General features: G+C 43.8%; 2 protein-coding genes across 3 annotated transcripts in view; one reads left to right on the top strand and one right to left on the bottom strand.

The window, feature by feature from the left end:
- Window positions 1–27,500, bottom strand: part of Syn (synapsin) — a 102,178-nt gene that overhangs the window by 22,735 nt on the left and 51,943 nt on the right. The gene's annotated exons all lie outside the window — the stretch shown is intronic.
- Timp (Tissue inhibitor of metalloproteases) overlaps window positions 8,046–27,500 on the top strand; it is a 51,916-nt gene continuing 32,461 nt past the window's right edge. The window contains exon 1 of one of the 2 annotated variants that reach the window (XM_046624088.2): window positions 8,046–8,560. The gene's annotated coding sequence lies outside the window, so the exon portion shown is untranslated. Of the gene's footprint in view, window positions 8,561–22,325; window positions 22,782–27,500 lie in introns of those variants that run through there. The other variant, XM_046624086.2, reaches the window with a different exon arrangement.

The following is a 27,500-nucleotide window of genomic DNA, read 5'->3' as shown; positions in this document are numbered from 1 at the left end:
AGCGGCAACTTCGCGTTTCTCAATCTTCAAGCACTACACTTGCGCTGGCGGACCTTCCGCGAGGAAAAATGCAGATGTGATCAGCATCAAGACGAGTGATATTTTTTGCCCCAAACAATTAACTTGTGCGGTATACTCATTGAAGATGTTTTGCTGGTCGGTACGAACCGCGGCATGCAGCAGCGTGACGTAAACTCGCGCGAATGCCGCCAGTGCACGGGATTCACAGGAGAGTAACGTTTATTTATGGAACTGCACGATCCGTGGCTCCAGGCAAGGTTGGGCTATTTCTATACTCCGCGATGACATAATGGCGCTTTATTTTCGGCATGAAAATACTGCGTTCAAAAATCTTGCATACCTACACACGCACGAAGCGACATGTGCATCAGCGAACAAGTGAATAGCCTGCCAAAAATACGACCAAAGTTCATCTCGTGCCCACGGTGCATCATGGTATATGTATAATGCACGTGCTGCCTTGACGCTGAAGTTGGAGTCGCAGGCTCCGACGGCCGGAACTGACGTAGCAAAGGGTTGTTCGCGCGGAAGATGAAAGCGGAACACCGTCGCTTTGCCGGTTTTTATTGACCATTTTCCTCCTCGTCCCCAAGATTCAGGATAAGAATAAGATTCGTATCGCTCGGGACGTTCAAAAGTGCACCACGCGCTAGCTGGAATCCCGGTGAATTCTACACGATGCAAAGCGCGGGTAATTTCGACGTTGTGCCCGTCGAGCTTCGCCGGAATTACGGAAGAGGTAGATACCGAGGGTCAGACGTTGTCGACGGCAGGACGATAAAAAGGAACAGGGAAGAAAGAGCACCGAGCGAAAACTCGCCCACGTTAAAGATACGCTCCGTTTCCAGCACGTAGGGCGGTGCTCTTTTAAGAGCCGGATGCTTTTTGGGAGTGCGGATTTCTCACCTCGACAAGCAGAGTATCGCAGATACACAATGCCACGGGGAGTATCTTGCACGGCGATTTATTCCGAGACTAGAAATACGAGAGCAGGTTCTTCGACCCGAGTCCTGCATCGACGCCGTTCAACGTCTAAGGCACATTACGGTATTTGCAGAAGGACAGTGAAGTTGTCAATCTATTTAAGAGGTACTCGTGACCCGCGCCGGCCACGAAGGCGCTACACCTTTTCGCATATGCCGGCTATTTCGTAACCGCAATCCCACAACGGAACGGCATATGCACCGCACATGCTGCTTACGTAGGTACGTACCTATGTACACAGTCTAGTTAACAAAGCTCAATGCGATGACTCGCGTACCGTAGTCAAGACCTCTGAAAGCCGGCCTCTGTTCCTCCGCGTGGCGTTAACGAGAAAAGCGTGTAATTAATGCAGTGCGAAAGTTGTGAACCGTTGAGAATCTTTTACCTCTTTTATTCTTTACTTTTTATGCCAATTTCTTTGCCACCCATACGCAACTCTTTACACTCCTTCTGAGGAGGAATCATTCAAAGATCAAAACGAAAGGTGTTTTCTATTGCAGCGAAAGTCAAGGGCTGATCGACAGGCAACGAAATCCGACTTCTGAATACTTTTGGAAAAACAGTCCGACGCCATAAACAACTACTGTCAAATCTACTTCCTGTCCCGTTGAACGTTTTATCGACCTTATCTTGTTACTACGAGTAAGGTTCTCGGTGTCGAGGTCGAAATGAAAGAAAGTAAAAAAATCGAAATTTCGGCCCTGAAGGGGGTCCTCTTAAGAAGACTATAATATGTTTCATTATTAATAAAGAAGTCTTTAGGATAACAATGAAATATTCAATTAATGATAGAAGTAAAGTAGTATTTACAATTAAATACTTTTGAACCTCATTTATGAGGTGAAACTTTCAATATGAAAGAATTCTAAATAGCAAAAACAAAAACCAAAAATCGGGGATATCAAGATGCAAACATATCGTCGGTATTGCCCGTTTATCGACCCTCGTCCATGTGGTAGCTAAAGTTATCGTGCTAAACGATGACAAAGGTTAAGTTAGCTCTCACACCTAATCTAAAGCGATCCATAGTTCGATTGATTTAAAATGCTTACCATAGTTGACGGAACGTCTAAAAATCTTTATTTGGTTCTTTTTGCGACATTATTCAACGGATAATATCGATTAATAAACAGAAACAAGCGTAGATCGAATCGTGCGTCTTATCTCGACTTAAACCGGAGAGCGAGCGTCTCATGTACAGCAATCAATCAGGTGTGAGAGAAAACTCAATGCCACATTAAAATCTATGGAGAACATGGTGTCAATGGCCGTGGCGTCAACAAGTCTACTTCCTGTCCATTGATGTGTAGAAGCGGATGAATCTCCCATTCTACCGGCACAGCAATAGCTGTATTAGAATTCTGTTTGCAATTCTGTTTCAATTTCATTCGCCCAAAATTCCCCGCAAAAAAACTTCCGCTTCTTCCGTTTCAGGAAAATAGAGCGTATCAGCGGAGCAGTTGGCAATAATCGAGTGATCGGCGATAGCCGCGACGAATGGTTTCTCAGCCTCCGAAAAATGCGAACCGAACCGTCGGCTCACGGCTTGAGCCGGCAACTTCAAAGGAAACGGTATCTCTTTGAATTAATACACATAGTGCAATTACGCACGGTGATATACCTGCTCCGAAGGTTATCCAAGAAAATAATACATGAACCGTTTTCTGCGTCGCGTCGGAGTGACGGGATCTCCTGTGCGCTGCTCGCTAATGGCAGAAGGGTTTATCTCGGTGCCGTAACGAATCTAGGTCGACGCCAACTTGAGCCAGGCTCTGCACATATAACGTGCATCACTTTGCAAGCTCGCCACTCTCTCGTTTAAACAGCTCGCAAAACGTCTCGGGTTCAACTGGTTGCCGGATAATCAATCGTTACGTACACTCAGCTCAGGCATGAAGCACCTTCGAGTACCTGCCTGCTTCATCTCAACTATCCCCGTTCGTTGGCGCCAGCCTCATAACTTTACCTCTTATCATTCACAACTGGCGTAATTGCGCTAAGCGACTAGGAGTCTTTCCTGCATAACATTATTATTATTGTATTTCTTTTAACAACGTCAACCATTACTGAACTTGTTACGATGAAAATTATACACCGTTCGCGGCACAATTTCGACAAATATATTTGTCCAAACAAGTCAACTGACACCTGAATCCCATGATTGATTGTCTGTCACTTTCTCTGCCGATTTTTCACTATTTCCAATTCTTGAGTCACGTCATAAATGATAGATAATAGTGACGATGGACAACCAAGTACTGTGTTTACTGCAACATAAAAAATTTCGATCATCAAATTATTCTCACTCAATTGTGAGTACGTAATTATCTCAATTTATTTCACGAATTAACAAGAAAGTTTGCATCAAATAAACCGTAGAGCCTCGTCGCAAGGTCTGAACTCTTTGTTCTTACGATCACGTCGGGTTAATTAATCGAGAACATACATCATTGAATAGATCATTTCCCGCTGATGTTAATCAGGCAACCTATAATGATTACGGCCAAAATTGTCAACACAGTGAACACGGAGTAAACGAAGATTGAGGGCCTTATTTTCACTAGCTAATTGAAAGATAGAAAGGAGATGAAAAAAAGTATGCGCTGTGAGATTTCGCTTCACGGGATCACGTCGTCGGTCATTCGGCGCGATCAGTCTTATTTTTGTAACCACGAGATGAGGATTCCTCAGCTTCGCAAACGAGTCTCGATCGAGGCTGGGTCTGCTAGGGTCCGGTTCGTGGTTTGACGAGGTGAAAAAACCCTGCAGACTAAAGTCGTTGTTGCACGAGCCACACCTCGGCGAAGACCACGTCGAAGAAGTTTCCATCAACCGAAGTATACTTTAGTGGATTGTATTATCGATCGCGAATAATAAAACCCCACGTCGAAGCGGAGAGCGTGAAAATTGAAGGTGTTGAGCAAGATCTTTAACCGTTAACAACGCATCGAGTCACTTATTTAACCCATTCAGCATCCGTCTCCGGAGGGTTCGGTTCATCTTCCTACTTTCAACCGCTGATGGCGCGAGGCATTGTTCTCGCAGTAATTCTCTCATCTGCCTTTCATCAACCGTCAAATAAAGGGCTTTCCAATCAGGAATAGATTAAGTCATCTCTTGCCGAACTTGATCACCATACGTGTACACAGACGCACGGAAGCATAGATGGGTTGCGTATCGTTGTGTCATTCATCGACGTTTCGTAATCACAAATCTCGTCCGCAGATGCTCCTCTGCATTGAGTTTATGGACCGCGGTCATTGACTGACGGTCTAGTTAGTCCCGAGTTCTCTCTTTCCGACTGTACACGGGGCGGCAGAGATGCGAACGTGTCTGTACATCGTACAACTGTATGCCCTAATCTATGCAACGCTTTCTTTCACAGTGGGAGCTCTCGACTCGAGTCCTAATTGAATGCATTATTGTGCCGTGTGGATGTGCATGCGCGCCTCTTCCTCCCGCCACATCGATGCGCGTATGGTAAATCGTTATACTCTCATGCTTCATCCCGGAATCTCTGTAACAATCGACCAAGTGATTCTCATCAATCAATAGCCGGGAAAACTACAGGCTACAATTGCTAGCGCGGAAAACGATGTTGGACTAAAATTTACGCTCCAACCAAAAACGCCGACGTATCTCGTGAAACCGGCTTTTATTCAGAGTGACGTATACGCTAATTTTCGGTGTAGCCTGCCCCCTTGAACACCGAATCGTTTCAAAGCAGCTTCACGTCACCCTTGCTTACGCATTCTGTAGCAGAAGATTATTTCATGGGACCGGGTCCTTGTCTAATTCTATGTCAGAGACGGTTATTCATGTGTAATACAATCACCATGCGGTGCTGTAATGTCAAAATATTTACCGGTATGCATTACTCGTAAGTAATTACCTCCAACCATTGATAATAACTGCAGTGCGGTTGACTTTCCGATTAAATTCGAGTAAATGAAATCTCTGAAATTGTAAGCACTTTTCCTATTGCTGTGAACATTGAAATGGCGGAACCTCCCGACGGTATTCGAGCGACCACCCATCCAATTCACTCACCCATCCATCCATTCATCCAGTATTTAATTGCAGCAATTTGAGCCAGGCTGGCGGAAGATGTAACTTGCGGCGCATCCGAGCGATTAGACCTACGAAGGCGTATTCCTGAGGTGGGTGAACCAGCGATTGTCCAATATTATGCTCTCGGCAGCCGTTCGCTCCGTAACTGGGATAGTTTTCGAACGGTCGCGTGGGAATATTTCGTCGGGTCACATTCGTTCTCCACGGTTTTGTTCCAATAGAGATGGAGGAGGATGTTGCAGCGTCCTTTCTTACCGCACACGGTGCCCGAACCAATGAAATTCATTTTACGAAGCAAAAAATTTTTCCTCCGCACAACCGCCGCCGTTTGTGGCATCGAGTTTCTCGCCGGTCCGTTATACAATTTTCACAAAGCGTCTAAATCGGAGCCGACGGAAACTGCACTTTCAGGAAATTGAATGCAAATTTCATTTGCAGAAACGGATCGCCAAATGGAATCCTTGCAGCAATGCCGAGTTGCCATAACTGTGCGGCACGCTGTTCGCGATTTTTCGTGCAAACATGTGCAGGAGCTGCTGCCTGCAGCGAGGTCGCGGATTTTTCATTGTTGGCATACCTACTTTGACCCGCAGCGTTTGTAACGGATTCTCTTCCACGGGTTTAGCCAGCTCGTTCTTCCGCTGCAGCGTGCACGATTCTGTTTGAACAAGCGATCGGTGCAACGATATGACGGTCGCTTTCTCTTTGCAAAAAACGGCGAACAGCCTCAAGCCGAAATCTCATTTTTGAGCTTTTGTTTCCCGATGGTACGAATCGTGATTTTGACCGAATAACCCGTTCGATGGTTCAACCCAGTTTTCACCCCTCGGCCTCCATCGCGAATTTAATCGAAATCCGGTAAAGAAATAAATGCGTGGGCTGTTTCGCCCTGCACCTACCGCCGCAAATATTTGATCGAGTTACCGGCGAGAATACTCAGATAATCACGGACCGGAACTCGTTGCAGCGATGCCTGATAAAGCTGGTAATGGATCGCCTGCCGGCGAAATAATGCTGCTTTTGGCAGTCGCATGAGACGACGATTGAGTCATGCGATTGGGTTCGGAGTGAAAAACATAGTAGTGTGACAGAGGGATTGTTCCTCTTTTCGTCATAGGTACACAGAGAAAGGCGCCGGCATTGATAGCCGCTCACAGCTCCGACTTGGCTGAATGAGTTCACCTTATTCGGGCAAAGAATGCGAGTAGTTTATGTCCCCGCTGCGGCACTGACCACGGACAAGTCGAGCGGCGGCGCCAGCCAAAGCCATCCTTTCGTCGATCGCGACGGAAATAAAAGAAGAGTAAAGACTTCCGCCAATATCCTCGCCCCTCTTTCGCATTGTCGATTCACGTTTCCGAGGCATCGGAACTTTCGATGGGTGAGGGGGGATATTCACGATTCGAGGATTTCGATGGCGGAGATAAACTGACGTTCGGGAGCGTTAACATACCGTTCGAATTACGTGCATGCTTTACGTTTACTTCAACACAGCCGAATATTTGTGTTTGTTCAACCCGCCGTCCCGCCGTGACGTCTCGCTCCAAAATTAAGCCCCGCGCCTCGCTGCGTAAAATACTCGCTCGAGTCACCGTGTATGTATTTACGTTTACAAACTGGGAGAAACTCGGTGGTTTGTCAAACAAACTAAAGGTATAGAGCCCCGCCCGCTTACCAATTCCTCGAATAAAATCATCGACCGTGAAATTGTTTATTGAATCAGCTCTAGAAAATTACTGGAAACCTTTACGATACAATTTGCAGTCCACAGCGACATGTATGCACACAGACACACACACCCAACGCAAATTTTATTAAAGTTTTCTGATTTACTCTGAATTTTTCCGATTCACAGACCATCGTTAAAATTTTTCACCCCATGGTATGTTTGCCGAGTTTGAAGATGACGCAAGTATTGCTTTTCTCTGAAACGCTCGTCAGAATTTATACGATCAATTCCGATTGTAGTTCTTCCAAAAATTAGGTAACCAATTACGTTATCGATAATTTATCACGCCCACTTCTGTTAAAATTTGTTTGACCGAAATTTCCTGGTTCTTCGATGTTTCCATGAATTATTACAATATACAATATCTTTCCATTTACATTCGAATGAATATTTACCACTGAAATAGAGTTTTCATTTTTTATTTCTGATATTCGAAAGGGTATATAATACGAATACGCATGGTATGGGTCGAGTGATATTCCATAGTTTGTTCATTTTCATTGAATCCACAGACAGTTTCAAAGTATACAGCAAAGCGTAAAGTTCATTAAATTTCAATTCAAGTTGTGCGTACACTCGAATAAACTGGTCAATTTATAACCCATGCATAATTCGCTGCGGGCTACGATGAATAAAAATTGATATTACCATGCAGCATCAGCGTTAGGAGCATCTCATCCAGAGTTACGTCTATCATCAATCGACGCGCCAATCGTTACGATCATGCGTATAATCCACCTCTGTACATACACATACAAGTACATATAATACGGTATGTACGTATACGACCATATTATCACTTATCTCCAGGAGGCGAAGTTCGCACTTTGATCAGCTGCGGACGATCGGCTACCGCGAAATTCCGATTGGCGGATCGGTATAAAGTATTGATCGATACAGAGTCGACGATCGAGAAATGCCGGGAACACGTGGGTGCCACGAGAGTTCCTGCACGGCGCCATGGACCAGCTCCCGTTGCATATGCGTGCTCCGTGTGCTCTCCGATTACTGCCCCAACGCTCGTTCCCGGTTCTGAGCACCGCTGGGACCGACGGGGACCCGATGCCACGCTCCGGGGCCCGTTCGAGTCCCGTCTGTGCCGCGTTGCGCACAAACTAACGAAGAGAAGCGAAGAGAAGTGAAGAGAAGAGGAAGAGAAGAGAAGAGACGAGGCGAAGGAGCGAGTCGTCGGTGCCTCCGCGGCTCGCGCTAGCATTTCTCTCCGAGGCGCGCGCGCGATCGGTACGTTTTAAACGCTGGGAAGAACGGATCTGTTTTTACTCGAACCTGGTAGCCGTGGACATATATAACCGGGAAGAGAAGCCGGGTGTAACCGCAGGATCACTCGTGTTCCAGATATTCAAGCACGTGGACTCGAACAACCGCAAAGAAATCGAACGATAACACTCGCGGTCAGTCGTCTCCGAAAAACGCGTCGCGTTTTCTGGATTCGTTGGGAATTTCGTTTTCACATATGAAAACTACCCTGTAACCATTTCTCTGTCAACTTTCGTTCGGACGATCAGTTTCTTGCCGATCCTTCTACCGATTCATTGTCAGCTTGAGAAGCACTGACGCGCGAATTGCCTTTTGGCGAGTAAGGATCGAACCCTTGCGGCTGCAGTGTGTTGTTTTATTTTCTCTTGAAATCCATCGTGTCCGCGATGGCAATATGACGGTGTAGGAACAAAATATCACCGAGATCAGCGACGCCGTGGAAAGCAGAGACTTCGAATTGGGAGATTTACGAAAAAGGTAGGCGAAGCAAATGACAATACTTAATGAACGTGAAATCGTATCGCGTGACCCTGTGCTGTCAGGAATGCGGGAACGACAGTTTCGGAAATCGAATGTGTGCAAATTTTCAAAATCCTTCATTCGCTGGTCTGTTTCGTGAATTAAAGATGAATAAAACGCGAGTCCGAGAAACTAGGTAGTCTCTAAATACGAATTAGTTACACGTATACACCGAGAAATCAATGAAATATCAATGAAAAGTCATTGAATCGTCAGTGTGTATGCCCTGTTTTTTTCCAAAATTGAATTGAATTGAATTTTCACTGATTCAAATATCAAGCGAGGATCTCCGTACTCGGAGGCTTCTTCCGGGTTTTTCAAATCGTGCAGGAGATTTTCTTATCTCATTCCTATACTTATTACACCTCTTCAATTTTCGCCTCGCGACGTCTCGACAATTGTCTGTCACATCCGAAGAGTTACTACGACGAGTGCATGCGTGCCATTACATTCGATGTGCAATTTAACGGTGCAGAAACAATGCCGCGGTGAAATCCGACCGGCGTTCCCGTCCGGAGTTCGAACCTCTCCTGCAGATGCAGATATGGGCGGAAAACGATAAACCGTTTTGCGCTTGTCAAACACAAATATTTTACGAAGGTGGGGGGCGCGAAGGCTGAGCACACACACCAAGGAACGAAAGTCAACTCGACTTTCGCCTTCCGTTTTCAAGCTGCAGTTTCAATTTATTTACCTTCTTGTAATCGCTTAAATACACGCCCGGGGCTGTTAATCCCGCTCATTTCCATCATTCCGCATTGCTTGAACGGCGGCGCCTCGCCTGCCGGTCCGCCGACTACTTCGAGTTCCGCAATCAGAGGCTGCGCATCTCGGAGATTGGGCTCAGCTTCTTCCGAGTTCGAACATCACCGGTGAAATGGCACGTCAAATTATTCAAATTAACTGCACTTTGCTGACTAGGAAAGGAGGAGATCTAATGGATCAGGGCGGTACCCGAGAACCGCGCCGACATAATTGATGTCAATTTATCGAAAAAGAAACAAAGCTTTCATCACGTTGGCTTTTCGGACCATTTCGTAATTTTATTTTATTCATTTATACTCTCAAACAGGAGAGGGTCTCGTAGATGGTATACGGGCAACTGAACGCGTCTGCCAAGCGTGTATCCGCATTTTATTATACAAATTGTTTGCTTATCTTTCCAAGGTTGTCGCTGGAGCTTTAAAGCTGATTAATTATCAGATTCAAGCTGCAGCCAAGAAAACCTTATCACGATGCAACTTTGCACTAATTGTCGTACCGATACCGTAGTCACTTGGTAGCAAGTATCTTCAGTTGACATTTTTCAAATTTTGCAATGTCGCAGTTTGAACCTTAAGTTTCCTCGCGCAGAAACGATCCGCGATCACGGAAACATAAAAACCCTGTCGAGGCTTTCGGAGTGATGAAAATTGCTCAGACATCGACCAGCCAATCATCCGCGACAAGGATCGCTGAAAATTTTCAAATCTCACCCATTCACGTGCCAGATATTCTTTTCCCACCGATCGAACACTCGCGGCGCTTCACGAACTGTTTACCATGCGACTAGACGCTAATGAATGCACGCACACGCGATACTTTCTTTCCGTTCGTGCGGGATCACGCCGCAAACGGGCTTAACGGGCAATCGTAGGTACAGCCTTTGTGGATCAATTTCATTCGTGCCCTACAACTCTACCAGCTATTTATGCATACCTCTACGTGTCTGAGAGAAAGGGGAATCAGGGATTTCAAATCTACACCCCGATGCACCATTCGTTGTTGCTTGTGCGATGGATTCCAATGAAGATATTCAACCTCGGTACACGGCGTGTTTCAACCGCGACGTCAGGAATTCGAACCACGTTATCTGCGTCGTAATTAATTTGGAATTCTTGGGACAGTTGTAACGTTATTATTATCATTCTTATTATTATGCACCCTGAACTATTCGCGTCTCGCTTTTGCCGCCGGTATCGAAGAAACTCCGATTCTCGGAGCAGGTACAATTAATGAGAAATTTTCCAGCCTGCTATCTCCAAATTGAAGCAAATGGTAACAGATCGATTTTACATCATTATTATTCAGCTCCACGTAAGTTATACGTATAATAACGATAATTCAAAGAATTTCTTATTGATTCTGTTATACCAATATAACCCGCAGGCTGCAATATCCCGAGAACCTTTGCACCGATCAGGCTCAAATTATTTTTCTAACGAGACATTCATTTCAAGATTAAAAGTATCGTTTCAAGATTAGAAAATGTTCAAAGTGGAACTTTACTGTTTAAATACCGTGATTCGATTAGAGTTGACTTCTTCCACTTTTTCTCATCTTTCTCTCTCTCTCTCTCCTTTTTTTTCAATATAATATGAGGAACGATTATGACCGTTGCGTAATGCCCAAACTTTTTATGCATCAATTTCGCCACAAGTTTGAGAAGAAGAATCGCAGGAGTGCATTAAAAGATTGAAAAACTGAGTAAAGAGTACGGTGAACATTCATTTTGAGTCGTTATCGCCGGTCTCTCTGATGGAAGAATCAACTTGAGTCGTACGCATAATCAGCCCGCAGCATTCAAGCCTGAAGGAACATTATCTGCGGTAATTAATCAGGGATTCCTGTCACAATTACAATATAATTATTACACACATCAAACTATTCATCCCTTCGAGTTCACAGCCGCGTGCCGAGCCTTGATTACCATAGGAATCAAAGTAGCTACTCCAAAGTTTTCCCACTAAGATCCCACGGTCGCGTCGCTCACTGCATTCACAAGGCAATCCTCGAATTCCCGATGTTTACAGAAATTCCGTACGGCCATTGAACGATAGCTCGGAATATTTTTCCACCATGTTTTCACCAAGCGCCGTTTTTTAATAACCCGCTGATCCGTCACCGAGACGTTAATATCGACTGTACATTTGACAAGGCAAAGAGCTACAGTACAGTATTAAACATTAACGGTCGCCACTTCTGAACTTGGTATCGTTTCGGTGCGGTGCTAATTTCCGCAGATTGCCACCATTAACACTGTGAAATTTTTTTAATATTCGTAGAAGAATTCCTTCCCCGATTCCGCCAGGAAAACGCTGTTCGCAATCAGCTCAAATTATGTGCAAGCCGAACACGATAGCCTCTGACTGCATCACCTCATCACGGCCACGATCGTATCACGGAAATTGAACTTACCTTGACTTTAATATAGCACCACGATAACCCCAGTCTTGCCAATCAGCTCTTTGCCAATCTCTCTTTTAAATTGAATAAATAATTTTAATGAGGTGCCGGGCGAATATCCAAATCATTCGAACTGATAAACTGAAGCTCAAAATTTGAAAGGATTCTGATTCAACTATGAAAGATTCGCGCAGTACTTCAAGATGGTTAACAATTTCGAAAATTAGTTAAAAATTTACACACTACTTGTCGATCCGAATTTTGAACCTGAAAAATTTCAAACCGCCTGCATGTAAATTTTTTAAGCAACTTCTTACCTTGTCAGAGAAGCTAGGCCATTCAAGAGGGTCGACGTGCAAATAAAAGCGAGCAATGGAACGGCAACGTCGTTTTGACGGCAGCGAACGATAGCATTCTATAGGTCAGTGATGCCAACCAAGTTGCCCGGCGATGCCCGGGTCGTACACCCACCTTTCAACGAGCGTCAAGGTTTTTTTTATTTTTTATTGTATATTCAACGCCCCGCCGTCGCATAGCCAGTCTATTTACATCGATAAATTGGTCCTCTATTTTCTCATTCTATTTTCTATTTACACACGTATTCACGCGCTGGCGATAGAGCTACGTGACACTGGTACATGCATTGCAGGTCAAAAGATATACGAGTTATCGGTGTGATACGTCATCCAAATGTTGGATATAATGACCTGGACCATCGGTCGACAAAAGAAGAATCGAACGGATATTTCGGTTGCTCCGAATCCTTTCGGACGCAGTAGAGAAGAAAGGCCTTATTCTTCGAACATTTTGTACGGAAGAATTGACGAAAATTCAGTCAGTGATTGAGAATGACGAACGATTGATGCGTTCGTGCGAAAATTATTTTAATTCTTGCTCGAATTTCGGGATGTAATAATGGGATAAGAGAGGTATCGTAAACGCTGTACTCGTCATTTTCGTGTTATTTACTGCGCTCTTTATCCGATAGCATTCTTTGCCAATTTCGACATAAGTCATTACATATATACGTGTAACCCAAAATATGTTTTGGCAAAGTGGGTGTTTAAGAATCTGCGCCAAGTTGATCCGAGTGTAACCAGGGATTCTTTACGACTGCTTGGTGAATAGAAATAAGAGGCATAAGAAAGTGGCTCAGCTGTATAAAATGAAAAATCTAAATACCAGGTCGAGAACGCATGATCAGGCGCAATAAATACATCGCGTGCGCACTTTTCTGCCTCGACGAACCGCCAGACGTGGCCTAATTCCTGCGGTCATCACTCGCCAACTGCGTTGCACTAGATGAAATGGTTTACCCTACGCTGTATATGCAAGCGTGTCGAAACGCGTAAACAATCCCGTCGTCATCGGCCGATTAATTTCGCCGGTTTAACAGAATATGTATTTCGAGACTGTACATTTGTATAACCTCGTATATACACGCATTATGCACGCCCGAATATTTCTATACCTCGTCACCGAAAAGGCTGGAATCGATTGAATCAACTGAATCATCGTAGTTCTCTAAACCGAAAATTCACGACACGACACTCATATAACAGCACGAACGACTTTGCCCAATTGCTGTTCCAATTCATGGAAAACGCGAGTGAATATGCAGTTATTTGCGCATGCACTCGACTCGCTGCAATTGGTATAAAAAGCCTCTCTGTCGGGTCAGCATGTGCGCGAAATTTTGCCCGATGCAGCGACGTTTCCGCAATACGATTTTCCGAGGGCAATTGATACGTCCGGTCCGCCGGCTATTCATCCGGTCGAGATTGGAGTGAGTTTTCGATTACGCCAATGATTGACCGCGGCGTTTGGTATAGGTAGGTACAAATTTCTCTCGATGAAATCTCGCTAATTGGATTTTCTACGACGGCCAACTCGACCATCGTTCTTCACACAGTTGCCCACCTGCCGACCTGTAATACCTACAATTAACTGGCTGGCGCCAGGCTCTCAGGCGACGCCCAAGTAACGAGACGCCGCAATGAAATCCGCAGATCGTAGAGGGGGAACCACTGTTATTCGGAGTCTTGTTATAAATATAACGAATGCATCGGTCTTCTTCTTTTGTTTTCATTTAACACGCATTTTATAATGCGAGTTGTCTTGCGCTTGCTTTCGAAATGAGGTGTATGTTCGATAACGAGTTTTAATCAGCTTCGAGAATGCTTCTCGTCTCGTTCAAGTCGCCGTGTATTATCGGGCTCCCTTTGAAAAACGGTATTGTCCCATTCGGACAGCTAATAGGTACAGCGCAGCCAAGACAATCGTCTTCTAATTTTTTTCCTCGAATCAATTTCCTTTCAAAACTTCTCCGAACTATTTTTCTCGCACGATATCGCGTGGGTGGATAAACAATTTCTGCATATCAAAGTCGTTACACGAGTCTTTTACAATCGTTTCGTTACCACGTAATTCTGATAACGCTGACTGTTAATTGCCCGTCGTTGAATAACTAGTGCGTCACTTTTTTCAGAGGATATCTACGAGCTTTTATAATTCTCTGATACGATTGTAATTTCCTCGTCTAATTTGTTCACGTTGCGGCATGCGAAACATTTTATTGTGCAAGAAACTCAATCGACGCTATTTTCAATCCGTCACGTTATTCACGGCCCGTGATGATCGAACGACGAGCATTCTAAAAGATAGTAAAATTTCACGGGTCGAATAAAAAATGGCGCAACCCGCGGTTTGTAAACATAAGGGCCGTGGATTCGGTTAACTCGATTATTTTCGCACCTCCCGACGGACGTCTGGCTGTGAATTGACCCAAAAAGCGAACGATCCGCCTGCAGAGCTTGAAACGTAACGTACACAATCGTACATCCGCGTAAAACTCTACCGACGAATTATACAAGCGCAGCCGTTTAGGCAACGCGATCAACAAACGCGCTTAACGTGCAACGATAAGTCGCATAGAACGTTCATTCATCGCATGTCGCGTGAGCGCGTAGTTCTGGCTGTAAGGTTATTGTTTGCTTCGAACCGGAAGCAATCCAATTAACTACTAGCGAGGAGGAGGAAGAGGACGACTGGTGGACCATTCGAACACGGCGGACGCCCCACGCTGCACAAGTCTCTGCATGAAACGATTTAGTACCTATCACGCAGCGTGGCGCACGCGTGTCGCCGATCGAAGATAGCTTCCATGTCCCTGAGATTTACACCCCGAACTAATTGGAATTGGATTTACTAGTGCGCTAACAGACGGCTCCAGGCATCCCCTCCGGGGAGGAAGTGATGGCGGGAGGTAGTAAGGGGGATAGATCTCTCTCGCGCAGATCTCGTTGAAGAAGATCTCGAGATGGATCTTGATTTACGCACTCACAAGCCGTAAATACACGCGATATGCTTTGACGACCAAGCCTGCGAGTGGAGAGGACTAATTACGCAATTGGTAACAACGTACTTCGCTAATCGACTAAAGATCGTTGTTCCACCTCCGTGGATGCGAGTTTTGTACTCGAAATCCTGTATTTTGTCGATTCGGTCCACTACACGTTATCATGCAAATTATGCTTCTAAATTTAAGTACTCTGGCTGCAGTGGAAGTCGTAAAAGAAACACGAGGAAATCACGAATTATATCCAAATTCAGTTAGCCACCTTGTGATTATTTTCACGAAGATTCGATTCAAGTTTACCAAAATCGAGTTTTAGGTTTTCTAAATCCTGTTTCAATCTGTAGATTAACAACGATAGCTTGTAATTAACAAACAACCGTTTTATCAAAATCGAAATCAAAATTTCCCAATATCTTAAATTGGACGATGACGATCATTGGACTGAAATGCGTTTCCGAAGACCTTAAATTTATAATCTAGGAAATGGAGTTTTCTAAAAAATAATTACAACGTTGTTGCTTCAACTGCCGCAATAGCGACGCTTAAATTATATCATTTATCAAAGTCGTAACAATTCGTACCGATCCTCATTTCGTGCTGCGGAACTACGATACGAGTGGCTATGTATAGTTTCAAATACGCTTATCTGCGTCACTCAATACCGATTATTGTCAGAGTCTCGCGGTGCCCGTTGCAGTACTGCTCAGTTTACGAGGCGAGTCGATTACGTTTTGTCGGACAATACATTATGTACCGTGTAAAAGATAAATAGGTGTTCCTGATCTCCAGATCATGGCTGCGATGCACCAAGTTTTATGACAATCGTGTACATTACCATCTCTCTCTCCCTGCTGATCAGCAGTAAGTCTCGATAGTCGTGATCATATCCTTACAACTCAATGGTTGATTCGAATCTACAATTTATGAAAAAAGTAGCCATTTTATCACGGTTTTCACGGTCTCAAGGTTCTGAATGATTAGAGAGAAAACGGTGGACGAAGGGAAGATTACGACACTAAAAAAAGTTGAGTCAAAGTACTTAATAGGAGTCGTGTAAAATTCAATACCGTGGATTGCTCTGTGCCAGAAATTGGAAACTTTTCTGCGCAGCGCCAGTGCAAGTTTACCCCGCAACTTCCGATCGGGAAACGTATTGCATCAAACGCGTGCATTGAAATGGGTATGGAAATATCGAGATCGTAGCCACAACGCTTTGCAGTTGGTATAACGTGTCTAGAAAGTTCTAGAATCCAGATATTTTCATGTAGGTAGATAGGTGTTGCCTTCTCGAAAGAAATAACTCATACACGAGATCTGAGACCCACTCGTGCAGTCTGACCGCCGAAGTTACACCATTGCCCTGGAAACTTGGCATATAATATGTGCGTCTCCCTCGAGTCTTCGATGTTTTTGAGACGCGATGACGAATCCTTCGCGCAGCTTTTTTCCTAATGAGCCTTTCAGTCCCGAAGCTTTCGTTACCCGATCATCTGAATAATTGGGCTACTCGAGACTGCTCTGTATCTGCGATCGATCCGAAGATAACGATCTGACCGTTTATCACTTCGACGCTTTACCATCCTTGCAGCCTGTTCAACGATTACCAATACATTTGCTTTCAAGCATGCTCCGACAACTGGAGTGCGGAATTTTTGCACTTGCTGCAAAGTACCAAGCGATTTAAATCACGGCATCCCGCATTACGTTTTGACGTATTGAGTGAGGATCCAGTCACGTACTGAAAGTATAATTTGTGCTCTGATACGGGTAGGCAAACTACAGCAAATGATGACTGTAATCTTTACCCCGTGATCTAGAGAATCCGAATTCAATACTTCCGAGCTCTCAAAAATACAAGCAATGGCGTGAATACATTTAGGACGCGTATATATAAACGATAATGTTGTAACTTTTCAACCACGTCAGACAATCATTGCTAAACACCGCCGCAATCGACTTTCTTTCTCGAGGAAAGTTATATTCTCCGAGTATAATTATCGTAAAAGCCATTAGCTGATTGTAATTTCTCAACCGGAAACTGCAAGAATACGTTATATCAAATGTTCGAAGATATGTATGTACGATGTTCGGATCTGGTAGCAGACGGGTGTTTTCATTAATTATCACGATAGTGATATAAAATATTCACGGGATTAATGCCGAACTGCAGAGGTACGACAGTTTCGAATGCGCTGCTCGCACGTTTTTTTCCCCTTTTACAGTCTCCGGTTTCTTTAACCCACGATATCCAACCAACGCGCACAACCGCGTCGAGTGTAAGGTTGAGCGGAAACGCGATAATCGCTGATTCGAGTAATCTTAGACCAAGTGTCCAAGGAATTTCGATTTCAACGTGGTTAATTTGCAGAGTCAGTTCACCGCCAAGAACGAATGATTAAATAAATAACAAATTGTTATTCTACGAAAAGCTATCGCTGTTAAAGTCCTTCGCGGTGTTGCCGTTGGTCGAATACGGTATTACACTCCACGACCGACAATCTATACACGCGGCTCTCTCTGACGTGATGGTATAACCGCATTATTTATTTACATGGAACGCGAGCTGCAGCGAGGGCGGAATGGTCCCTCGACCAAATATTGGGGGAAGAAAGCCGAGAAAATGAAGAGAAGAAATTTATTTTATATACCGTGGTTTTCCCGGAATGTTCCCAGAGCGGCATTGGAAGGGACGAAAAGAATGGATCCGAAATATGTGGTCAGGACCTCCCACGCAATCACCCTACATATGCGCGTGTATGAGCTGGGTGACATTTATCGCTGTACCATACAACCAATCATTTGGGTAATAAATATATATTATCCACCCCAAAGCAGCCACTTCCATCCGTAGTCAGATTTTTAGATACCCGGATACTTTTCGTCGATACGTACATTATAGACATATTTTACCTTGATGGTGGTTAAAAAAAAACGAACTAAATATGCAAGGCCCAAGATTTTCTGCGCGTTACGAAAAAGTGAGCAATTTACTATATCGCAGCTCGTACTCGGTATTTATTATGTATTTACTTGCTCACCTTTCACGCTGTTGACCATTACGCTAATTCTACGTAGTTATTTTTCTGCGGGTTACCAGCTCGTCATTTCACTGATTTCTTCATTTTTTTTTTTTTTTTTTCTTTCTTCTTTATTTCTTTCTCTCTATTTACGGTGGGATCCAACCGCGTGAGACAGCCTCATGCTATCGCTTTACCAGGGAATACTAATCGACCACCGCATCTGATAAGTATAATAGAGTTTGAGTTGTAACGTTGCGTAATTTGATCGCAGATCACGATATGATAATTCTGACAAAGAGTTGGTAAAAACGAGTTCAACAGGGAATATCGACGGCAATGAACGTTGCAGCGAGAGTCGCGAGTTAAGTGACATTTATCAAAGAGAGGGGCAAACTTTCGTTGAGCCGGAGGATAAAACTGGTTTAACATACCAGTCTTGGCGCTTATCGACTTCTTCGCGCCTGCTAAATGATAGGAATTAAGAAAACTTTTCAAAACTTGTATAAACGGGGTGAAACGGTGCCGGCGCAGGAAGGGCGATATGCTAACTATCTGGAAAAAGTTCCGGAACATCTCAGCCGAGTTAATAAGCCTAATTTAATTGCATTGGCTCAAACTTTTCTCTGCAGCAGCTCGACGTCGAGGGTGCGGAACAAAAGTCTGTTTTCTATTGTCACGAGCAAACGCGAAATTATAAAGCGCTGAGGTCTGTCGACCCGGTTGATCCTGGAAAATTATACGTCTCCTTAAAATTGGGGTGAACGAAAGAAAAATCGAAAATTAAATCTCGACGTAACGCTGAAAGTCCCGACACCTTCATATTACGGGTGAAAGATTTATATGCCTCTAAAAAGTCTAATTAATTATCGAGATACGTCTTATTAACCTTCATCGAGCCGTACGTCCCACCCATCGAGAAGAACGAACCCCATTTTTCACCTGTCTCCAAAACTCATGCGATACTGTTGATCGTTCCGCGTGTAGCGCGAGCTTAGTTTTTTCTTCCGGGTGAACGGTCGACCAGTGAGCTAAATGATTAGAGGCTCTCGATCCCTCGGACACAGCTGGGCCACAGCTTTTTATCGTGACACAAATTTGTTCGTGTTTTTGGTACAAAAGATCGCAACCCCGGCAAAATAACTTGTCAAAGACAAACGAAATTTTTATCGTTTTTACCAATCCGTTTTTAAGCAATGGGGATATATTTTTAGTATCCTTCTTCTAATACGATCGAGAGAATAAATATGATGTAGAGTATTGAAATGAAACTAAAATTTTAACTTGAAGTTTGAACGGGATTTCAAGTTTTATTTCCAATTAAGTCAGCAACACCAGCCAGCTGAAACTAACTTTGAAAGAAACTTCTCGATACCTGGCTGCAATTATCCGCCTCATATTTGTCAAAAATGTACTCAAGGACATAAAAGAATAGCTTACAATTAGTTAGCTATTTATAAACCTCCTCGAATGCCGATAACCGCGAGATAGTTTAGAAATTGATGGAAATGTGGCGTACCTCGAAAATCCTTGAGGTAGGTGATCCATCATAGATTCCGTACAGCGATGTCTGCGTCAGGTTGAATTTGCGGCCGAGGATGCCTTACGCAACGAATCTTTAGCCATGGGCATGGATCGCGGCTGCCGGAGTAACGGCTGCGCATACATATATATAGCTACATGTACGCGCTCTGGATAGCGTAGTACGATGGGAATTTATCAACCGCCTCTAGGCGGTTATACGCCTCAACGCTGACTCAGCGGGCAGCAATCTCATTCACCGCAAAGAGAGGCGAGATTTCGCGAGATCGTCCCGATGCTTGGCTAATCTTTATTTCTGTCCGCACGCTTCGGGCGAGCTTCGTCATATGACGCGTTGTTGACGGGCGAGAAGAACAATAAAAATCATTATAATATCACGACAAATACGGTATAAAAATCTCAACGTGCACGACTTTTGGATATCGCACTCGTGACACATTCGCACAACTCTGCGATTCGCGAGCAAACGGCTCAGACAAATGCCACTAACGTTGATTTTCTTTTCGTTGAACGCCGTACGATTGATTTAAGGGATCGAATGGAGCGTGAATATCGCGAATCAGCGGCGGATTTAGCAACGCGCGTCACAGTCAGCGCGTCTCGATAGATTTCAAGAAACGCTCCCGCAGACTGTGGCTAATTATAGTAACGAATTCCGATGCTCGTTACACATCAGACGTTTGCTGATACACAGGCGGCGAAGAGAAATGATTTCACTTCCCATCCAGGAAGTTTCTTGGCACTCGGCCTCGCGCCTCTTATAGACTGGCCAAGTGGGTGGTCCGCGTCTCTTAGATTTTATGGTAATCATGCAAATCAACCGATCGATCACTGCAGTACTGTTCATATCTGATTGCACCGCTGCCTGAACGCCGATGTAACGAACGCCGATGTAACGAAAGCCGAATTAGCTTATAGGCTGGCGTCTTTATCCGAAGGTTTGATTTCAGTTTCATACATGATTCAGAGTCGTTCCACACTTTCTCCCTTCATCGGTATTACGCTGAACGCGTTTCCGACGATTTTCTTTATCGCAGATCGGTGACGAGTCGCTTTGCAGAGTCATCGCAACGCCGGTTCAACGACCTTGGCAGACTTTTTTTTCATCTACTAGGAGACTGTCAGGGTCACGGTACTGACGTAATCTCCGATATTATATTTTTTTCGTTTTATTAATATTTACGAAAACTGTACTAAATTCAACCCGAGCGCAGTCTTATTCCGACAACGAACATCAGCTTGCGATTCGATCTATTTATTGCTGACTGAACTTGAGCCGTGCTAAATATACCTACGTATACAGGGTTTAAATTCATTTTCGATTTGGATGCACAATTGAACGGTGCTGAAGAAATTTTATTGGACATTACACAAGGACAATGGGGAAATTCCAGAGCCGTGGTATCACGACCGCGGAGATAATATAATACATTTATGGACAGCTATCCAGAAGTTTGATGCTTGGGAGGAATTCTTTGCTGACTATGAAAATTATGCGTTGAACGATATTGCGGTCAGGTACAAAGATCGATTACTTTCCTTATTCTTTTCCACGCGCTTCTGCAACTGTAATTAATTTTTTTTTTTCCCTCTTGTTGGGTTTTCCAAAGAAAATCTTTTGATTATTTATTACAAACAATTATTAATAAAACGCATAAAACCAGCTGTTCCAACGGAACAATATAAACTTCTACTTGCCATTCTGACCGCTATACTTTTAACCCTATCTTGATTCGTTTTCTCGCTTATATAAATTGTCACATCTGCAAATAAATATCGTTCGTTCGAACAAGAATGAATTTCAGTCCCGAAGCTTTATAATGTAGCGAAAGTAGAAAAGGGTTGAATTTACCGTTAAACGGTGGAACATTCACGTCTCGACAGCCTATAATTCAAAGCGAGTGACGCAAGAACCGAACGAAGTCTGCGTAATGAAATGCGAGTTTAACCCGTACTTCATCCGTGAAACGAGGATCATTTGCCGCTCGATATTCCCGCAGATTGATTGATCCGCAGCGGATCCACTGCGCATTCACCGTACACCGAGGATTAATCAAGCTCTAGGTACAGAAGCTAATTGCCGCGGAGTGAAAAGAATCTGTCACCGACGGCGAGGATGTGAATTAGTGAGAAAGTGTGGGTGGTATTAAAATAGCCAACAGTGGTATGTAGTTTTAATTAGTCAGGTCGTCAAAATGTTTTATCACCAAATCGCTGCGTCGGAATTTGATCCCGGCGGTGCTGCTTCAAACTCGTCGCTTTACACGCACGGAATATCGGCATTAAAGATTAGCCCAAAGTTCAAACTCGACAAGTTCGAACGTATTCCGATACTCCGGTTACGCGAGCTACCTATAAGTAAGTACACAAATCAACCATGTCTCCGGTGACGATAATCGTCCGGCGGTAATTCTGCCCTGACAATAAGCGGCCTTGTCTGTTTCAATTGAAAGTTCGTTGAGTGGCTATCGAGGGTCAACCCTGAACTGCGGTTGCGATTAGTCGAAAAAAATCGAGTTCCCCGCAAAACGCGTCGGAGTCGCATAAACGTCGAATATCCGCCCCTCGCCTCTCGCCGTTCAGCGAAAGCACATCCGAGTGAGTCAGCGGCGAGCTTTCGCGGCGCTTGCAACCGAGATGCGTTTATCGGTGATCCTCCGTCGCGGTGCTGCGCGCCTCGAAGACGAGCCGGCTCGGTGTTTATGTAGATACATTTGCATACACGAAGACGCGAACGGAGTGTGATCTCACGGTCTGCCGTGCGCCGCGGCCCGTATAATAGGGGATATGCGATGGAAGTGGAGCAGTCTCGCCGTGCAGGCCACGCGTCTGCGAAGTGTCCGAACTACTCCCGCGATACGACCGACCGAACCGGTGACAGGTATTATTCGTACCGAGTATAATACACCTCAATTATCCGCAGCTTCGAGTGAGTTTGAGGATTCTCCGTGAAAGTGACGCGAAACGGTTCTTGCGGACCAATTTCCATTTTTAATATTTGTTGGTTTTTTTTTTTTCTCGTTTCTTTTACTTCTCTCCGTATTGGCCTTTGGGAAAGCACATCACCAAATCGACAGTGTCACCTCGTTTTGCAAAGGTTCGTTGCTGTTTCGTATTATACATACTGTTATATGCAATATATATTTACTTTCCAATTTACCTTCAAGGTTGGTAGGTATAATGTCTGTGCTACAATAACCGTTGGCCTTGATTTAATTTCATCCGCACGCCGATACTGGCTCACTTATTCGATAGTTCGTCAAGGGGACATACTCTGACCACTGCACGAAGTTTCTCGCTTTACTCGTTTTAAACAGGCCCTGCGTATATTTTCATTTTGCGCATTAACATGTTACTTAAAGTATTCGACCACGTATCGTGCGAAAGAAGTGGACAGAATTTTCTAATTTCAGTAATATTTGGAAAACATACCTAAAGTGCTGCATATCTTTTACGGGTTGAAGTTAACCATCGGAAACAACATTTTATACTCGTAACCGTTAGCTTCAATCTTGGCATAAATACGAAGTATGTACTTGAAATAGTACAAGCACTTTTCTCGGAATTCACCGTTTTGCTCCACTCTGTGCCGCTGCGAATTAAAGGCGATGGACCAAAAGATCTCTAATCAATTTACAATTTTACAAGCCTGAGGCAAAAGAGTATAGCTTTGAAAAATTGTGGTTTACAGTTTAGTCTTTGCATGAGTTTAATGCAGCTTGCGATCGAAAGCATGAGGATCGAATACCCCGATTCTGTTACGGAAAAAGCAAATAAATTATCGAATTATTATATCGCCGTCGATGAATTAGTTCTTAATCGTTTGAAGGCGTATTATGTATGATTCGCGAAATTTAACATTCCCTTAGAATGTTTTCGGTAAAATCGACGGAAAATGAAAAAAAATTGTGTCCTGATACACATTTTTCTGCAGCATACAATGCAACCTGCATGCAAGGTAGAGAAAGTTTCTGCGATCTTCGATCATCTCGAACGGCGACATTGCGCCGCGTGAAACGTTTTGTGAAATAAACGTGTACGTGTAAAAATGTTTTTGGCATTAGTAAACAATGTTTTTACAGTCCATATTTACGAAGCGATGGAGACTGCTGATTGAATAATCACAACGTTGATTCCGTACAGCCGAATAACGAAAGTATCATTTTAGCAATTCAAATTTTGTGCAAATTAAACCGCGACGGTATTAATTTGTAGCTGTTTCATTATTACACTAAATAAACTGATGAGGAACGCGTGATTGGAAGGTGAAAAACAGCACGAAAATACGGAAACAACTGCGAATATATTTGATATGAATATTCTGGATGGTGTTCGTCACTTTCGAAATTGAGATATAAAAAACCCTAAGAACTTTTTAGTGCCTATATACGTTCAGAATTGAGTCGACCGTCCATTTTCTAAAAGTATAAAAACCAAGGCGAGACTCGGTACGTTTCACAACTCCCGCGAGTTCCACAAGTAAAAGTTACCTCCGGTGAAACAACCTCATCTCCAGAAAGTGACTCGTCTCTGGTTGTCCGGGTTTGGTCCGGCAGTCCTTGTACATACAAGCCGTACATATACGGTGCAATGCCGCATTGCACGAAGCGTTAAATCTTAGCCGTCAGACGCGGTCAGCATTTTTTTGTATAGAACGAGGAAACATCCAGCTCAAAATATGACCCGCCAGTGATTTACGCCGCCCGCCACACGAGCTACATCTGTAATCCGATATTCGATTTCATATTCATTGACCGATGGCAAATGGCTCGAGAGATTTTGAGAGAGATAAATTGAATACAGACGATAAAACGAACGGATTTGTCGATCCGCCGACCTTTTACAACGCCTGCAATGCAGTGCAAAGCGCCGCCATCTATTCTTATCGTGAAAAGGGATTCCGCGATCCGTAATTGAGTCGCGTGGAGAATTCGAGTCACGAGTGTGCAGGGCGGTCTTCCATAATCCGCGATATCTCAATCAGTATCAGTTCTGACTGGTCTGAAATGCTTCCGGAATATCGTAATAACCGAGAAAGCTATTATAACCCGGATAAGTTGTTTTTATCAATCTCGGAGGTCGGAGGCACGTCTCGATGTCCGGCGCCGAGATACGTGCGTCGGGAATGTTATAACATTCTCCTCGAGGGCGAGTCTCGATCTTTTATTCCGACGTCAAAAATCCCCCACCTCCTTCCCTCTCTCGCTCTCGCTCGCGCTTCGAACTCTTCCGAGACCGTGAAGACCAAACTTGGGTGAGGTTGAGCAATGCAGTCGTTTGATTTACGGCCCGTACGCCGACCTGGAATCACGACTCTATGCCGGAGTGCAAGGAACGACGAACAGGAAACTCCCGGCTATCCAAGGGAACCGAAACTTGCAGACCGGACTGATGCGAGTTCGAAAGTTCACTCGTAGCTCGCTGCACTCCCATGGAGCATCGGGCAAGCATCGCGAATACGTAATAGTATAAGCACGGAAACGAATCACCGCCAGCATCTGCGTTACACCCGTAAAATTATTGCACAACTCCAGCCCGCGTCGAAAAACTAAAAAGATTCGTCGTCCGCGAATGCGAAAGAAAGTTTCATTTTTAAATGTACTTGCAACGAAAAAAACATAGAAAAACAACTTCTGCGAGAAGAACGAAACGTATCATCTTCTGACGAGCGTAATGCCTTATTTCAAATACTTTCCAATCTTCGAACGCTGGCAAAATTTCTCAGATATACGTTTTTTAAGGTGTAGAAAAAAATTTAGACCGCAAAAAATTAAGGAAGCATTATTTCTGCCCATGTATTGACATTCTTTTGCCCGTTCAGCCGAACGTACTTTATGCTGCACCGTGCAGTTGAGAAGCATGGGAAAGGCGAATGAAATTTTTCACTCAAAGGGTGAACACCGGACGTGCGCAGCGCTAAACGCGTGACTTTGACAATGAAAATAGGTCCGTAGTATTTCCCCATAAGCATTGGCGCGGGAGTTCCGTGATTCCGAGACACTACCTTATAAGGTTTGTCGGTGCAGCCTGATACTTATTAGACTCTTTCTTTATGCAGGAGCAGCAGCAGCAGCAGCGGCAACACAGATATTCAATTAAACGATCACTTTGAAGCGTAGAGTTTACGTGGGTGATAATCAACTCCATTGATTAGCACCCCTGGAGCCTCTTGTCTCTCTTACAGCTATGCAATGAAGCAATTGAATCTGCTGCAGAAAGTCAACGCTTGCCTAGACGAGGCGCCTTTTTATATTCAATAAAAATTCTCGGACTGCATCGTTGCATTTACTAAGTAAGCAGTAATTCGATTCCGTAGTGGCGAAGCTAAATCGCGATAAGAGGTCTCAGAAGTTTCCTGTCTGCGGTGAGGACTGTTTATTGCGCCACAGCGAATTGTGAGCCTTACTAAATTCCCCGCTCTGTAGGGTTGCGAATTTACTATTGTATGTTTATAACGGGTTTTCGCCAAAACGTTAATTACGTATGTACATTTTTTCCGGTTGCAAAGTCTGCGTTGCAAAATCTGCGCAAGTTCAGTTGCTTGTCTTGACCGACTAACGTATATTCGTTGTACGTTGGACGTCAATGAGGCAGTTTATACGTTTCCTCTTGTTGAAAAATCAGTGAAAGTACCACACAGAATAGTATTTCATCATAGATCAGTTATCCCCGATGTAATAACAAATAAAATTCTTCCAATTTATCACTCGGCGGAAAATCCTTGTCGAGTTTCTTATACTCTGCGGTCAAAGCGTAAAAAATTGCCTAAGAATTACAAATACTGCGAGTAAAGTGTAAAGCGTCAATGCTGACGGATAAATACATAAATTGCTTGATATATGCCAGGTATCTGAGAAGAAATTTTTTTACGATCCCTTGTGTTACTAATAAACGATAATTTTTGTCGTTCGTTAACACAATTAGCCAACAGTCGCGCATCTTAATTTATCGATTATCGAGCCTGCTGCGTTACACATACACCTGTATACTTCCTTCGAAGAGGGTCTGCAGAAGGGTGGAAAAAAGGATGGTCGAGATTTCCGTCCGGATTAATTATCGGTTTTATCTTCACCGCAAGTGAACCGAAACCCCACAGAGACGAGGGAACAAACGTCTACCGTACGAGCTAACCGGGGATTGATTTTTGGGGTATAATTTCTCAGCGATTATCGAGTACGACGACGCCATGGCCGATTTTTCGCCGTCGACAAAACATTGTCTGGTCGTACGCGACGTATACGTATATGGGGCATTTCATGTCAATCCGCCGGGCCATTGGCCTGACCCCTTCCGATTTTGATGTCTAGTTTATTTTGGGTTCTCTTTGGCCCGAAATACGACCTCAAATTTTTGGAAATTTTTATTTCATTTTTAAGGGGTTGCGCGAGCTCAAAAATCATAAAATTTTGAGAAAACACGAAGAGGGATCGTTTTTAAATTGATGATTTTTTTTTCACAGAAACTAGGACCCAAAACATAATTTTTCGTCCTAGTCCGAAAATGGGCCGAGAACTAGCATTTTTGATTGTTTTTTTTTTTCAAGAATATTTTATTTTATTTTGCGGACGAAAAACAAAAAAAAAAAAAATTTCTTGTGAAACTTGTTTTTTTTTTTCTTAGATTAAAAGTAGATATAAAATAGTAACTTAGTAAAAAGTAGAGCTTCTTCGACAATTTTCGTGCCTCTTTCCTTATTTTCTAAACTATTTTTTTTTTTTGTTTTTCATCCGCAAAAGAAAATAAAATATTCTTGAAAAAAAAAAAAAAATCAACAATGCTAGTTCTCGGCCCACTATCGGACTAGGACGAAAAATTA

The sequence above is a fragment of the Neodiprion pinetum genome, chromosome 4 (assembly GCF_021155775.2).
Source record: "Neodiprion pinetum isolate iyNeoPine1 chromosome 4, iyNeoPine1.2, whole genome shotgun sequence".
NCBI lineage: Eukaryota > Metazoa > Arthropoda > Insecta > Hymenoptera > Diprionidae > Neodiprion > Neodiprion pinetum.
This window is presented reverse-complemented; position numbering and strand designations above follow the sequence as displayed.